This window comes from Solenopsis invicta, chromosome 3 (assembly GCF_016802725.1).
Source record: "Solenopsis invicta isolate M01_SB chromosome 3, UNIL_Sinv_3.0, whole genome shotgun sequence".
NCBI lineage: Eukaryota > Metazoa > Arthropoda > Insecta > Hymenoptera > Formicidae > Solenopsis > Solenopsis invicta.
In genome coordinates, this window is record NC_052666.1 from 4,515,766 (window position 1) to 4,533,846 (window position 18,081).

At 47.9% G+C, this 18,081-nt stretch overlaps 1 protein-coding gene across 2 annotated transcripts in view; it reads right to left on the reverse strand.

The window, feature by feature from the left end:
* LOC113005769 overlaps positions 1–18,081 on the reverse strand; it is a 420,425-nt gene that overhangs the window by 87,689 nt on the left and 314,655 nt on the right. The gene's annotated exons all lie outside the window — the stretch shown is intronic.

Here is an 18,081-nt window from a genome sequence, read left to right on the forward strand (position 1 = left end):
AACGTACTACACTCGAACGTCTGTAGTACAATGTAGTATGATAGACGTACGATGTACAATAGACGTACGATGTACAATAGACGTATGGTAGACGTATGGTCGATGTACGATAGACGTACGGTAGACGTACGACAGACGTATGGTAGACGTAGACGTAGACGTCTAATAGATGTTTGATATCGGTTCAATAGACGTATGATGCACGTTCAATAGTGCGATCGTGTTATAAAAAGTGTTTAATATGCAACGGTCACTTGGTACATGTATGCGTTTTCATTGGGCGAGAGAACGCAACCATTTGCTCGGGAGAAATGAACAAACAGGGTTGGGTAAGTTAATAAATTTTTAACTAAATTAAGTTAAAGTTCATGGCACATAAAATTAATTTAGTTACGTTAAAAGTTATATGAATAAAAATTCTTTTTAACTAGTTACTACTCAAGCCTGTGTGCAAATTGTTCAACCCTCGATCAGGGAGCTTCCTCGAGTGGTTGTAGAATCGAGAGTTGCACCACATTTGCGAAGAGGGTCACCATTATGATGGCAAGCAGCAGATCCGGAGGTGGAAGATTACAATCGATCCCACTTTATGTCTACTTCTCTCCAGATCGAAGTAAACACCATTAGTGGTGATCGTGTGGTACGGATTGTACCACCGCGCTTTTAAGGTAAGTTGTCCTTCTCTGTCCATAATTTCCTTACTGCGCTTTATAATCTATTAGTTTATTTTATCGCTTATCTTAATGACTAGGAGAAGGACAAAGCAGAAAAAGGACAAGGAGGATAACGTCGCCATGTCACGCACAATTTATGTTTTATCAATTTATCGTATATATTTTTTCATATCATTTTTTATATAATTTTTTAGTTTCTTATTTTTAATAATTTTTTCCATTTTCTTATAATTTTTTAAATATTTAATTATTTGTGTATATTAAAAATAAAATAAATAATTTTAATAAATAATATGTTAATAAAAACCATTTTTATATATTCTTTTTAAAATAAATAAAATGAAAAAATATATTACATTCAAACAAATTATTATTATTTTTCCTATTCTCTTCCATTCCTGAGAACACCTTAGAAATAAGAACGGGTGCGATTGAGAACATTGGCGTGCAATGTATAAAATAAGCCGTGGGAGAGCATGAGCAAGCGAGCGAGGATAAAACGTGCGTGTGGGGGGAAGGAGGATGATGCATCGCCACACCGCATCGCAGCGTCTGATGAGCGCAATATATGGGAGGGAGCGAGAAAGAAAACACATGTGTGCTTCCATCACTTATGCTATGATAAGCATTGCGAGGTGGCATCACCTCCTCCCTTCAAGGCGTGGTTAGAATGACAAAATACATGCCGTGAAATGTTCCTCCCGCTCCCCCCACGTGACATCATCACGGTCAGTACGGCAAAGATGCGTGCCGTGAAATTCCCCCTGCCCCCGCACAAATCGAGGTGACAACGCCTTCCCCCTCCAAAACGCAGTTAGCACGGCAAAAAGAACATTGGCGTGCGAGCGAGTAGGCATGTGGCATCACCCCCTCCCTTCAAGGCGTGGTTAGCACGACAAATACATGCCGTGAAATGTTCCTCGCGCTCCCCCCACGTGACATCATCATGGTCAGTACGGCAAAGACGCGTCGTGAAATTTCCCCCCTGCCCCCGCACCCCCCAAAGATCCCTGAGTTAGAATCCGCCTTACTATACTACTGATTCGCGTACAATTTCGCACACCATACGTCTCTACAAGCTACCCCCGCCTTTCTTAATTACGGCCGAGAACCGCTACCGGTCGGTTTGCATCGCGAACAGGACGACGTCGGTGTCGAAATAGAGGAAGCGAACCCCGCAGAGTGGCGCGAACATATGGGGAAGATGGGCGCGTTACGGGAGGGGGTCGCGGAAAACTTGGAAGCCGCACACGAGCGGCAATCTAAGTACTATAATCGGCACAGGCGCGAAGTCACCTTTAACGTAGGCGAACAGGTACTCAAGAGGTACCACGTGTTATCGGCCGGCGCACAACACTTCTCAGCGAAGCTGACCAAGAAGTTCCATGGCCCGTTCATTGTTCGAGGAATTCTCTCACAGTGGTCTACGAGTTGGCTGATCTAACGGGTGGGATCGTTGGCAAGGTCCACGTGAAAGACATCAAGCAATACCATGAGCCTTTGGATGCCTAGGAGGATGGACGCGCAGGCGGATGCTGACTTCGAGTGGCGGTGGACCCATTTGTTTGAGTGGATCTCCCGCCATCACCCGGGATTTTGGGAGGACCTGGTCCGTTATGTGGATGAGCGCCGGCGGCGTCCGACGCCGCGGGGTATTGTGATACAGCAGCTGCTGCTGCCACGCAATATCGGTGTCCAAGTCGAGCCCCAGCGCCGCGACGTAGGACTGCAGGTGGGCCCATGCCAGAGGGATATCGGCCTGCAAGCGGAACCGCGCCGGAGGGACGTCGGTATCAGCACCGACCCTTACTGGCGCAACGTCGGCCTACAAGTGCGTCTGTGCGGCTGCGGGGGAGTCGGCCTGACCGTCGGGGAGGTCCCGCGCCCGGTGCCACGGAGTTCGGATCCCGGGTTGAGGGACACCGAGGCGCGTCGGAGAGCGCCGAGCCCGGACAGGGAGAGCTGTTGGAATTGCGGCTCCCTCGACCACTTTGCATGGCGGTGCCCGAGACCGCGAGGCCGCCGCTATTGCTTCCGGTGCGGACGTCCAGGGAACGAGTGTCCCCGCTGCCGCGAGGGGTGGCGGGCCCAGGGCCCGATATGGCCGAACGGGAGCCACGACGGGCCGGAAGCGCTCCGGTATAGCGGAGGAGCCCCGGGGGAGCCCAAGCGGAGGGCTCCGTGGGATATCGAATCCGGAGCGCCTGACTTTGGGCGTCTGCCCTGTCTTCTCGCGTCTTCTGCTGTCGGGGGAAGCTTAGGCTTACCTAGTCACACATATTTTTTTTCCTTTCATTCGCGCTTGACTCACCTTTTTGTTTTTTTTGTTTGGGGAAAAACCAGTCCGACCCCTTCCTTTCTCTTGCCGCGGCTATCGGCCGCCCGGACCCAAATGGATATCGTTTTTTTTTGTTTGTTTGTTTGTTTGTTTTTTTTTCGATTGGTGAGGTATTCGCTAATAAACGCCTATTTTGTATACGTTACTGTCTTTGATTTTGGTGTAAATGCGACCTGCTACGTCTCCGTTCCTCCTATCCCATCCGATCGCTGACGCGAAAGCGCCCGATAGACGTAGGGGCGCATTGGAGCCGATAGTCCGGGACCGGAAACGGCGGGACTGCGAGATAAAAGAGCGAATAGCCAGGAGATGACCTTGTCCCCCTGGCCGCGTCCTAACCGTTACGATATTTTTGGTATGGTCGTCTGGACCATTTTGTCGGTTGATAGCTTTCTTTTCTTTTCGCGAACCGGTAATTTTTTTTAGTGTTGTGCCGCCTGATTTTTTTGGTGATATCGCAGCCAACAGACTGGAGATTTCGGTCACTCTGAGGTGCCTTCCTTGGCAGCTCGTGGCTGCAGAGGGGCAACTGGACCGGCACGGTCCCGCTTGGCATGGGGGGGTTTGTGACGTGGCAGTTTTATCTGCCTCGCTACTTCGTCCTCCGCCTCAGCGTAGCGCGAGGAGGCGCGTATGACCGGGCCGGGCACTCAGCGAGAGGGCGAAGTCTCCGGCGGGACTGCGGAGAGTATTATTTTTTTACTCATTCGCGGCTTATTTCATGTGACCGCGGGCACCTCGACAAACGTCGCCTAAGGACCAGCAGCGGCGAGGAAGACGGACTGCGACAGGAAAAGGAGAGGGCGATCATCCAGGGCCGGCGCACAGGAAACCGCCGACGGAAAGGAGGACGAGACAAGACATGTAGACAGATAAGCGCCCCGCAAAGGAGGCTCGCGAGTGGCACAGCTGATGGACAGGCTGGGGCGGACGAACGGCCAGGACGAGGGCCGTCGAATGCCGGCTGTTCATCGAGGAGGGTAGCGGCGAAGAGTCGTCGCTGGGAAAATTCTGCTGCTGCCGTCCGCGAGGACGACAAGAATGACGAGGATGTCGGATGCCGATAGGGACCGCACGACACCTGCGGAGACCCGACACAGCGCTGCCCTGACGTCACGGCTAGATAAGGGCGGCCGCTGATAGGCCGCGCCGCTAAGCGCAAGGATATCGCGCACCCTGTGGGAGGGGTAGCGCTCATCGATCGCGCATCGAGCGCGATCCTCTTGGCTTTTGCGTGTGACCCGGCGATCCCTGCTGTGCGAAGCGTGAGCGAGCGTGCGAGATATCGGCTGGAGATATCGGGAGCGGCTATCGTAGAGTGTGCCAGGCCCGGACAAGCCCCGCGGATCGAGGAGCGGAGGAAGAACCGTGCTGAAGTCGAGGTGACCCGTCTAATCGCTGTGTAAAGCCACGAGCTGTCGGTGTCGACCAAATCGCGTTCTGAGGTGGAGCCCTTAGGTTAGTGTGCGAGTGCGTCCGCCGCGTGGCGATTGAACGCACCTTGCTTCTTAGTGTTTGGCTGGCTCTCCACCTCAAGCCCGAGACCTTGTCGAGGCACCCAGCTGTCGGCTGCCGCGTGTGTTTGAGCCGTCCCGCCGTAGAAGCTCGCGAACGACCGGCTTCCCGGGAAGCCGCAAAGCCCTCGCGCATGTGTGTGAGTTGTGTTACGGCCGTGAGCATACGGCCGCCCGAGATATCGGTGACTTGGTGTATCGCGCGTGTTCTCTTAATTTTGTAGTGCGGTTCAGGCGACTGCGTCTCGCCGACGCGACTCGTTTTGTGGAGCGTACTTTGCCTCGGAATTGCTGGATTCGCCTTAGTGAAGGCTCGGCGTTCACGTGCGTGCCGCGCCGTTCAGAGCGCGCGTGATTGACTGCCGCGCTTTGCGCGGAGCCAATCGTCGTGATCGGCGCGTGTGGCGTAATTATGGTATGAACTGAGATAATTCCCGCGTCCAGCTTATTAATTTCTGTTGTCAACTCCTTATCGCTTGGTCTTTCCTTCTTACGTTAACCGCTATTTGTTTTCTTTTCTTATTCTATTGTACGCCGTCTCTATTATGCACTGCAATATATGTGATCTCTATCTGTTACACCGGCCCGATTTTGCTTAATATCTCGCCTACCCGTCTCCTCCCGTAAGAGAACCGCTTCGTCCCTGTCTCCGCTTCCCCGCTCCTCTACCGGTTAGAGGAGCTAGCTGGCCGCGTGCGAGCGACAATTTCGCGTTTAGGCATGACACATTCTCGCGTGTTGTGATCGACGAGGTCTCGGGCCTCGACGAGGTCTCGGGCTTGAGGTGGAGAGCCAGCCAAACACTAAGAAGCAAGGTGCGTTCAATCGCCACGCAGCGGACGCACTCACACACTAACCCAATGGCTCCACCTCAAAGCGCGAGCCAGTCGACACCGGCAGCTCGTGGCTTTACACAGTTGTCAGAGGGTCACCTCGACGACGACTCTAATCCTCCTCTTGGTCCCTCGGGTCCCATCTTTGGGATTCTCCACTGGACGCGCTCGCCAGGCCGGACACTCTCGCCGATCTTTCCGATAGCCACCGACGATGACTGGGACCGATATCTCGCACTCGCTCACTCTCTAACGCAACGTGTACGCCGAACGCCGGGTCGCACGCAAAAGCCGAGAGGATCGCGCTCGATGCGCGATCGATGAGCGCTACCCCTCCCACAGGGTGCGCGATATCCTTACGCCTAGCGGCGCGGCCTTATCTAGCCGTGACGTCACGGCAGCGCAGTGTCGGGTCTCCGCAGGTGTCGCGCGGTCCCCGTCGGCATCCGACATCCTCGTCGTTCTTGTCGTCCTCGCGGACGACAGCAGCAGAATTTTTCCAGCGACGACTCTTCGCCGCTACCATCCTCGATGGACAGCCGGCATTCGACGGCCCTCGTCCTGGCCGTTCGTCCGCCCGAACCTGTCCATTAGCTGTGCCACTCTCGAGCCTCCTTTGCGGGGCGCTTATCTGTCGCCATGTCTTGTCTCGTCCTCCTCTCCGTCGGCGTTTTCCTGTGCGCCGGCCCTGGACGATCCCCCTCTCCCTTTCCTGTCACGGTCCGTCTCCCTCGCCGCTGCTGGTCCTTCGGCGGCTTTTGTCGAGGTGCCCGCGGTTACATGTAATAAGCTGCGAATGAATAAATAAAATAACACGCAACGCAGTCCCGCCGGAGATTTCGCTCTCTCGTTGAGTGCCCGGCCCGGTCGTACGCGCCTCCTCGCGCTACGCTTAGGCGGAGGACGAAGTGGCGAGGCAGATAAAACTGCCACGTCACAACCCCCCCATGCCAAGCGGGACCGTGCCGGTCCAGATGCCCCTCTGCAGCCACGAACTAGCGAGGAAGGCGCCTCAGAGCGACCGAAACCTCCAGTCTGTCGGCTGCGATATCACCAAAAAAAAAATATCAGACGGCACAATACAAAAAAAAATCTTTCCGGTTCGCAAAAAAAAGGAAGGAAATTATCAACCGACAAAATGGCCCCGACGACCATACCAAAAAAAAATCGTAACTGTTAGGACCTGGCCAGGGAGACATGGTCATCCCCTGGCTATTCGCTCTTTCATCTCGCAGTCCCGCCGTTTCCGGTCCCGGACGATCGGCTCCAACGAGCCTCTACGTCTATCGGGCGCTTTCGCGTCGGCGATCGGATGGGATAGGAGGAACGGGGACGGGGCAGGTTGCATTCACACCAAAACCAAAGACAGTAACGTATACCAAAGATGCGTTTATTAACGAGCCCCTCACCAATCGACAAAAACAAAAAAAAAACGAAAACAAACAAAAACAAAAAAAAGGACACCCACTTGGATACGGGCGGCCGATAACCGCAGCAAGAGAACGGGAAGGGTCGGACCGGTTTTCAAACAAAAAAAAATCTTCATTGGATCAGCCCCTGCTCACGGCAGGGGTGGCGGAAGTCCGATAACACGAGAAAGAATTATCCTCTTGGACCGATGCGGGGGCAGGTCCCTCCAACACGCACAGACCCCTGAGGCCCCATGGGCTAATGTGGGCTCCGGCGGCGGGCCCCCGGTGGGCCACACTGGTATCGGGGCGCTTCCGGGCCGGCAGGACCCCTCTCCGGGTCGTACGGTCCCTGACGGAACCAGCCCTCCTGGCAAGTAGGACACCGGTTGACCGTGGTGTCCCTTCGTCCGCACCGATAGCAATACACGGTGCGTGGTCGCGGGCAGCGCCAGGCGAAATGCTCCAGCGAGCCACAGTTCCAGCAGGCCTCGCGCTCGCCGTCGGTTGAGGCCCGTCGTGCGTTGGCGTCCATCTGGATGGGACTGGGTGTCCGGCGGCAAGTAGCAGAGCCCCCCGGACCTCTTCGGGGCGATCTGAAGCGGACGTCCTCCCTCAGGGTCGCGCCCAGCTCCCCACAACCGCACAGACGGATCTGGAGGCTCACGTTGCGTCGGTACGGGTCGGTGCTCGTACCGACATCTCGCTGGTTGGGCCGTACCTGGAGGTCCACGTCTCTTTGACGGGGTTCCACCTGGACGCCGACATTCCTCCGGCGGGCTCGACCTGGATGCCGATATCTCTCGGTGGGAGCAACTGTCGCACCACAATCCCGCGCGGCGTCGGGCGCCTGCGCCGCTCCTCTACGTAGCGGGCGAGGTCCTCCCAGGGCCCCGGGTGGTTCCTGGTGATCCAGGCAAACAGGTGGACCCAACGCCACTCGAAATCCGCGTCCGCCTGCGCGTCCATCCTCCTAGGCATCCAAAGGCTCATGGTATTGCTTGATGTCTTTCACGTGGACCTTGCCAACGATCCCACCCGTTAGATCAGCCAACTCGTAGACCACTGGTGAGAGAATTCCTCGAACAATAAACGGGCCATGGAACTTCTTGGCCAGCTTCGCTGAGAAGTGTTGTGCTCCGGCCGATAACACGTGGTACCTCTTGAGTAACTGTTCGCCTACGTTAAAGGTGACTTCGCGCCTGTGCCGATTATAGTACTTAAATTGCCGCTCGTGTGCGGCTTCCAAGTTTTCCGCGATCCCCTCCCATAACGCGCCCATCTTCCCCATATGTTCGCGCCACTCTGCGGGGTTCGCTTCCTCTATCTCGACACCGACGTCGTCCTGTTCACGTTCTGTTCTCGTTCCTGCAAACCGACCGGTAGCGGTTCTCGGTTGTAATTAAGAAAGGCGGGGGTAGCTTGTAGAGACGTATGGTGTGCGGAATTGTACGCGAATCGAAACTCATTAATGTGGACGTCTCAGTCGCGGTGATCTCCCTCTACAAACGCAGTGATCATTGTCTTTAGGACGCAATTTACCCGCTCCACCGGGTTTGCCTGCAGGTAATAAGGTGGTACCGTCGTATGATATATACCATACTGCTCCGACATCGCGCGCAAGTCTCTATTCAAGAACACCGTTCCGTTGTCCGTAAGCAATACACGCGGCGCGCCCCAACGGAAAATCACCATCTCCTCAATGGCCTCTATAATCCGTCGACCGGTAGCCTTACGAAGTGGACAGCACTCTATCCACTTCGTAAACAAGTCCTGCATTACGAGTAAGTATGCGTGACCGGACTTACTCGTCGGCAACGGTCCCATAATGTCCGCGGCAACCACCGTCCACGGCGACTCTATCACGCCCTGGCCCATCAATCCGGCCGGTTTGCTCCACCTATACTCTCTGACATACGCCGCAATGTTTAACGTAATTCGCGATATCCCTTAGCTTGCGCGGCCAGTGATATCTCGTCGCGATACGCTGATAGGTCTTCTCGACCCCCAAATGACCGACATGTGGTGGATCGTGATTCTCCCTAATCACTGCACGGCGCGCCTCTCGCGGCAACACGCGTTTCCACCAATGGCGATCCTCCACGACCTCCGCCATCAAGCGCGACTTTCTAAAATACATCTCGCCGTTGAGCATTCGCCATTCCGGGTAACGTCGCGGGTGGCGTGCTATCTCCTCGACCTTCGAGTTATACCACGCGTCATTCGTCACGATCGCAGCGCAAAAATCTGTTTCCTCGCCTTCGTACAATCTTGAAAGTGCATCCGGCACGTGGTGCATCGCACCTTTTCTATGCTCTATCACGTAATCATATTCGAGGAGTTCGAGTGCCCAGCGCGCTAGACGTCCAGTCGGGTTTTTTAAATTGTGTAGCCACCGGAGGCTACTATGGTCCGTTATAATTGTAAACCGATATCCTTCTAGATAGGGACGAAACTTTTTGACAGCCCACACGATAGCCAGACATTCCAACTCCGTGGTGTAATATCTTCTTTCCGCTTCCGATAACGCGCGGCTTGCATAAGCAATTACATGTTCCGCGTCCCCATATTTCTGCGCTAACACCGCGCCTAACCCTACAGAACTTGCATCGGTTTGCAGTAAAAATGGTAAATCAAAGTCCGGACACGATAGCGTGGGTGGGGTGGTCAAACGAAATTTAATTGACTCAAAAGCTTCCTTTTGAGTCTCCCCCCACACCCAAGAGCGATTTTTCTTCAGAAGACTCGTAAGCGGTTCCATCCTCGTCGCGCATTGCGGTATAAATCGCCTATACCAGGACGCCATTCCGATGAACCGACGCAGTTGTCTAACGTTTCGCGGCGGGGGGTACTGCGCGATAGCGGCGGTCTTCTCTGGATCGACCGTCAACCCTTCCTTTTGTACGAGAAAACCAAGATATTTCACTTGGGATCGACAGAATTTACTTTTCTCCGGGTTGATCGTGAGCCCCGCGTCTCTAATGCGCGCAAACTACTTTGCCCAACCACGTAAGATGTTCCCCAAAAGTCCGTGTCACAACAACGATATCATCGAGGTACGCGAATGCATGCGTTTCCATCTCTGGACCTATTAAACGATCTAGAAGCCTTTGAAACGTTGCGGGCGCTCCCGTTAGGCCATACAGCATCCGCGTAAATTGAAAGAGTTCTTTGCCCGGTACCGTAAACGCGGTGTACTCTTTACTACTTTTCCCTAACGGGATCTGCAAGTAAGCCTGGCTAAGGTCGATGGTAGAAATGTAACCGGCTGGCCGAAGTTTATCCAAAATCGCATTCATGTACGGCAGGGGATACGCGTCTTTTTTCGATACGTCGTTTAACCGGCGAAAGTCTAAGCAAAAGCGATACGTGTTGTTCGGTTTCTTGATCATCACGATGGGTGTCAACCACGCGCTATTCGAGGGTTCGATAATACCGGACTCAAGCATTGAATCGACCTCGGCATAGATCGCTTCCTGTACCCTTGGCGACACCAGGTAATAACGCTGTTTAATAGGCGTGTGCCCACCGACATCTATACGGTGTTCTGTTAGCGACGTCGCTCCGAGTTTCGCGGGAACGTCCGATATCTCCGACGCTAAAAATTCCGATAACCGCGCGCTCTCCTCAGCCGACAGCTCCCTTAATCCGCCCTGCGGCGTTGCGCGTTCGCGAGCAGTAGACGTCCCCTCCTCTCTTGGTTGGGGCACCACGATATCGGCCGCTTCGTTAGGCGTCGAATCTTGCAAGCTGCCCCTCCGCTCGGTGGGGTCTTTCCCCGTCCTCCGCTCGGGCCCCGTACTTCCTTGCGCAAGCGCTGCCGACAGCAAGCTCGTGGTCTCGATTTCCAGGGGATATTGTCGCGTGATATCATCCGCGAATCCCCAGGTACTTCCCGCAAAATTAATCACAACACCGAAAACTGTCAAAAAGTCCATACCTAATATACACGGTAACGCTAACGTTCGCAACACGTACACGCTCAAAGTACGCGTGCGGTTTTCAATTTCGAGAGGTACCTCGACCTCCCCACTCACTCTCGTCGTCTGGCTGGTCGCAGTCGTCACGCGGCGGTCCCTAGCCCGACGAAACCGATATCCCAACGATTGCACTAATTCAATAGCGGCCGGACCTGAAAAGGTACGACTCGACCCGGAATCCAACAGAGCGCGAATCTCATTACCCGTTATCTTAACACGAATAAAGGAGAGGCATGATTCCCTCGCCCCAAACGAATTACAAACGAAATCTGCGCGTACCGGTATCACTACATTATCGGGGGATGCATTGCCAGGAGTCGCGTTTTCCCCCTTCTTCGACTCCCTTAGGCGTTTCCCGCACAATCTGGGCACGTACGCAACGTTACTCCCGCCTTGCCGCACCGATAGCAATGAGTGCGCGGAGCGGATTTACAGTCACGCGCAACGTGGCCCGTCTGATCGCAATTCCAGCATTTGCCGGGATTGCTACGGTGCCCACTTGTAGACGGGGTAGTGGTCGGAGGACCTGCCACGGCGGTGGTCGACGCGGACGCGGCGGTCGCAGCGTCACCAGTGTTGATAGACGGGCCGGGATTTCTCGCGCATGCGCGACGATAGAGCGTGGAAAGCAGCAACGTAGCGTTGCAAATGTAGCTAAAATGAGCGCATAAAGACTCGGCGTACTACTTTATTTATAGTTTACATGAACAAACATGTTATACGAATAAAAAAAAGTATATATATATTACAATGTGTTATTTTTATTACATATTTCAGAATTTATTTTTATATTTGTTATATTAATCAAATTGAAAATAATAAATTAATATGCATTATAAAAACTAATTGCATTTATATTACCCTTATATTTATATTATCCTAATTTTTTATTTTTACTTATTGTAATCGTCTGAATAAATTTAAATAATATTTCTGAGATATTTTAATAAAATATACTTTAAAATTATATACAATTAAAGAATATAATATGATTACAATAATGAGTTAAAATTTAAGAGTTTTAAAAATATTTTACAAAAAAATATATAATATATAAATAAAAGACAATAATACTTACACAGAAAATTTGCTCAATTTTTAAATTTTAAAAAGCATTTTTTTTAATACAAATAACTTTATAGATTTTTTCTTTTTTAGTTTTTATTTCATTTTTGCATGAACTTTTAAATAACAGCGACATATGCGACGATGCTTTTGCAGTTAGATATATTCAACTGTAAACACGTGAAACACGATAATACAATTTAGTTATTTTCTATATGACACGTGACGCGCGCAACAAAAAAAACGCACCCATGAGACGGATCCTTTTTTGCCTCGGCGGTCTCTTCGATAGGATAGGCTAGGTTAAGGTAAGTATATATTATTTAATTATTATGGATTTAAATGGAAAAGGAGCAATTAAGAAAGATAGAATAAGACAATTTCAATCATCATGGCTAGATGAAAAAGTTTTTAAAGGATGGTTGGCTCCTTGCCATCAAGAAAATAAAGCCATTTGCACTATATGCAATAAGACCATCAGATGTATGAAAACAGATTTAATTCAACACTCACAGACGGCCAAACATATTAAAAATGTAAATTTAAATAAAAATAATGACACTTTAGAAAATGTTAATGATTTGACAGACACCAAATTATCTCATAAAAACAAAGTAAAACGAGCCGAAATAAAATTAGCAGCATATTTTGCTGAACACAATACCTCTTTTTGTTCTGTAAATCACTTAATTCCATTATTGAAGGATATTTGCATAGAAGTGTACAAGTTGAAGTTGTACAAGATCTTAAACTGGGCCGAATTAAATGTAAAAAAATTGTTACCGGTATATTAGCTAAACGCGAAGTTGAAAAACTTGTTGATAATTTAAAATGTTGCAAATTTTCAATTTTAATTGACGAAAGTACAGATATTTCTGACACAAAATTAATGTGCGTTCTTGTTAAATATGTTTGTCCTAAAAGTAAAAAAGTTATGACACAATTATTAGAATTGTTATCTTTAGACGCTAAAGATTGTTCCGCGAGTAAAATTTTTATAAGTTTTAAAAATCTTCTTGAAGAAAAAAAAATTCCATTTAAAAATGTCGGAATGGCATGTGATAATGCATCAGTTATGACTGGATGCAATAATTCGTTTGTGCAACTTTTAAAATTAGAAGTACCGCGATTAGTCACATTAAATTGTATTTGCCATTCCTCCGCGCTAGTAGCCAGTAAAGCTTGCGATAAATTACCTTCTTCTTGCGAAAATTTAATTAGAAATATTTATAACTATGTTTCGGGCAGTGCAAAAAGATGTGCAATTTTACGAGAATTTCAAAAATTCTTCAATGTGGAAAGGAATAAGTTGTTAAAATTATCAAATACTAGATGGCTCATATTACAAAAATGCATTGTTCGAATTCTTCAAAATTGGGAGGTATTGACAAATTATTTTTTATTAGCAGTCGTTGAAGATAAATTAAAATCTGCAGAGATTATTTTATCTCATTTAAACGACAACATAATTAAAACGTACTTTTTATTTTTAAAATATGTGTTAGATTTTTTAAATAATTTTAATGCTTTGTTTCAATCGCGTAAAATCTTAATTCATAAATTATTTGTAAATAGTCGACAATTAATTGTTCAAATAGCTCAAAATTTTATGATTCTAAATTCATTAAAAGATATTAATAATTTAGATACAAGTAATGAGAAAAATATTTTAAATTTAGAAGAAATATATGTGGGGCCCGAATGTGAGATTTTATTAGAATCATTATCTTTGGAATGTAGACAAGAAATTAAATTAGCATGTTTGAATTTTTACATAACGGCAGTTCAAGAGATGCTTAAACATTTACCGTATAAGGATCATGTTTTTGAATGTTTGACTTTTTTAGATCCAAAAATAGCACTGTACTATGAAAATAGAGCTAAAATTAAAGATTTGACTAATATTGCCACAATTGTAGAAAACATTAATATTACAAAATTAGCTTATGAATGGAGAATTTTACCTTCCATTTTTGATGATGAGCAGAAAAAGGAATTAGAATCTTTAGAGATTGATAACATGTTATCATAAAATATTAACATACAAAGATTTTAATGATCAAGAAGTTTTTCAAAATTTAAAATTATTAGTAGAAATAGTTCTTCCTTTTCCCCATTCAAATGCCGAAGCCGAACGAATTTTTTCAATGGTAACCGATATAAAAAATAACAAAAGAAATCGTTTGAATAATGATATTGTTTCTGCTCTTTGTGTAGTTCGGTCAAACTTTCAAGCTGAAGGCATTAATTGCACTAATTTTGAAATTGATCCTAGGCATTTAGAACTGCATAACGCACAAAATTTATATGAAAATCAAAATACATCTGATAAGACTTAATAATTTTGTTTTTATATTTTATTTTGCTTCATAATTTTGCTTTTTTTTGTTATTTTGCATAGAGTCACACATGTAACCAGAATTTTTTATTGTTAGTTATTGCTGATATAAATTTTATTAAAAAATTTTAATTACAAGTTAATTATTATTTAACTATTTTTTTAAAATTATTTATTTATATTTCTTGTTTATGTTTGTGTAATTTTATTTTAGTTTTTAAACGGTTATTTTAAAAAGTGCACATTTTATTTTTATTTTAGTATTAATCGTTTAGATATTATTTAATTTCATTTTTATACAATTTTATTTTCCAATACAGCACAAAAATTGCAACAACATTATTACAACGTTGCAACAATAGTTTTGCAAAGAAAAGATTGCAGAAATATCGTTACAACGTATTGTATATATGTTGCGTAAATTCTGTACTGTATGAATATAGTTCTTAAACGATTGTTTAAAAGTGCACATTTTATTTTATTTTTTTTTGTTAACTGTTTAAATATATAATTTAATAGGAAGGACCGTCTGAGGAGGGGTTTTTAGTGGGTAGGCAATAAATGGCAGAATCTTTTATGTTGTACCTCTATTGAATCCCACACACCCTGGAGCACGGGCTCTAAGGCGTCTTGCTCTTCTTAAAGTGAGAATCGGAAAGTCATTGTCTTTTTGATGAGGATTAGAAGATTATCGCTTTTAGAAGGGCCTTGCGAAGGCCCTTTTCCCATTAATAAAAAAAAAAAAATTTACTAGTTTTTCTTATTTAAATATTGCTAAGAGTATTTGTCAATTTTTATTTTAGTTTAGTTATATTTCATTTTTTATAAATTATTTTTTTTATAAATTATTTTGTTTACATTTTATTAGTAAATATTATTTATTGTTTAATAATATTTATATTATATGTATGTGTGTAAAAAATTTGTAAAATATAAAAAATTTTATAAATTTGAAAAATGTTACATTTCATATTTTATTGTTTTATATATTATTATATATATTATATATACATTTATACACACAAACACACACATACACGTATACGATGTGTAAATATCATTAAAAACCTATTTTTTGTAAAATAATTTGTTTGGGGTCTTAAAGATCTCCCTTTTACTATCAACGGATACTTTACTGCAGCTTTAATGGACGCGCATGCGCGAAAAAACCCGGCCCGTCTATCAACACTGAGCGTCACTACGAGCCTTGGCTCTCTTCCCCCTCACCGCGCGCGACGCACCCTCACTTTCATCTAGGCCCGATATCTCTAATGCCGCAAGAGTATCATTTAATTTTCCTCCGCGTCCCCCCTCTTTTGAAAAACGATAAGCTAAATCGAGAAATAATGATCGCTCCGGCGGTGGAGGTGCCCGATAACTTAAAGCTGCCCGACAACAGCTTTCCGCTCGCGCCGCCAATAATTCGAGTGAATCTAAGTCGGTGACCGAATCGCGCGGCACCATGGTCTGCAAGCGCGGAAACATGTGGCGGTGTGCGTACCCGATCTTCTCCTCCTCACTCCAAGGGGGTGAGAGACGGTCAAAAAGCGCATTCAGACGTCAGATAGTTCACGACCGTTTCGCGCTCGCCCTGGGTGCGTCGCATTATTTCGTCCCGCAAGGCGAACTGGAAGTCGGGATCCCCAAATCGCGCACGCCACGCCGCCTTGAACGTACCCCACGTCTTCAGTTTCGCGCGCTTAGCACGGAACCAGTGAAGCGCGACACCCGATAGGAAGAACGGTAGGCACCGCAATATGTCCGCATCGTCGACCGGTATCAACTCGCGGCCCTCCTAAATCCGTAATAAAAAGGTTTCCGCGTCCTCCCCCCGCGCGCCGGAAAACTTTAAATTCCAACGCCGCATGATATTGTAAGCGGCGGCCGCATCATTCGATCCCGGTAGTCGACGTCCCCCGCCACCCCCGGACGCGTGCACGCTCGCCAACGGCCTCATCGCGGCCTCGAAGGGACTGTCCGGTCGCGGTACCTCTCCCTCGGGGAGATTTAAGTGTCCGAAATCCGGTAACCCTTGCGCGACGTCCGCGCCGACGAACGATTCGCCTACGCGCATAGTCCGCATGTGGCGCAATAATCTTAACGCGAGCGCGGATTGAGAACCCTCGATTGAGAGCCCCTGCTCCTCAAGCGCGACAACTAATTATTCGAGGGTGGCGGTAAAATTCCACTCGTCGTCGTACTTAGTCGAACTCATTTTCAAGCGATGTTATCCCCCCTCGCGATCGACGGATTTCCAGGCGCGCAATTGTACGGCGATATCTCACGAAAACGATAATGATAGCCGAAGCGAAAATAGACGGTCACTCAAAGCGTATTCTAAAATTCCAAAATATTTGCGACAATCGAACGCGCAAACACGGCACGACACTTCGACAGCACGCCCTCCCCCTAAATTCCTCGGCGTGTTTACTTCTACGCCAAGCACTATAATCGGCACTGAGCAGCAAATTCCACCGTCGCGAAATAACAGTCGCGAATATTCAATGATCAAACACGACGAAAGGTTCGCGGCACTGTTTGCCGACACCAAGTCACAGGATCCTAAATAATAAATTCAATCTAAAGCTCACACGACTATGACTCACAATCGGGAAAATAATGTTCACACGCGAAAATCAAGACGATACCAAACGCATAATAATACTAGCAACAAAGGAAGGTTAATATGGTCTCGAGAAATTTTGATACGATTTGTTAAAGGTTAGCCGTGTCAAATAATTGAAAGCGGAAAATGGCTTGCAGTGAGTTATCAAAATTCCAGCGAGAACAGGAAAATGCAAAAACTCACACAGGACGCACACAACACTTGCTCAGGGAAAAACAACAACAACAAAAAATTATCTCACACTCAATGCAGAATTCCTCGCCGGCCCGTGTCTCCGCAGCTAATCCACGCAAAAAAAAATTCTCAATTGCTACGCCCGTGTCCCGCAAAGACCGTAAAAAAGAAATTCTTACTGGCGCGCCCCACGTTGGGCGCCAAATTTTGTCACGTACTTTTCCTGACGCCGGAGAGCAACGGCGAAATACGCGATCAAACAATGGAATGACTCGCGAAACACGCGCGGGAGCGACGAACTAACTGAGAAACACCAAATGCTCGCACCAAATCGCGAGATTGGGCGCCAGACGCGATGATACCGGTCGCGTCTCCGGGTTCACTTTTCCACTCTAAACACGGATTCACAACACGCGAGAATGCGTCATGCCGAAACGCGAAATCGTCGCTCGCACGCGGCCAGCTAGCTCCTCTAACCGGTAGAGGGGCGGGGTAGCGAAGACAGGGACGAAGCGGCTCTCTTACGGGAGACGACAGGTAGGCGAGCAATTAAGTAAAGTCAGGCCGATATAACAGATAGAGAACACATGTATTACAGATAATAGAGGCAGCATACAGTAAAATAAGAAAAAAAAGCGGTTAACGTAAGAAAGAAAAAGAGATAAGGAGTTGCCCAAAAAGAAATTAACCAGTCGGACGTGGGAATTATTTCACTCAGACCAGGATTACGTTACACGCGCCGATCACGACGACTGGTCCCGCGCGAAGCGCGGCAGCCAATCACGCGCGCTCTGACCGGCGCGGCAAGAATTCGAACGTAGAGCCTCCGCTAAGGCGAGCCACGTAATTCTGAGACACAAGTGCGTACAGTAAAAGGTTCGCGTCAACGACAACGCAGTCGCCGGAACCGCACTACAAAATTAATAGAACACGCGCGATACACCAAGTCACCGATATCTCGGGCGGCCGTATGATCACGGCCGTAACACGACTCACGCACGTGCGCGAGGGCTTTGCGGCTTCCCGGGAAACCAGTCGTCCGTGAGCTTCTACGGCGGGACGGCTCAAACACACGCGGCAGCCGACAGCTGGGTGCCTCGACGAGGTCTCGGGCTTGAGGTGGAGAGCCA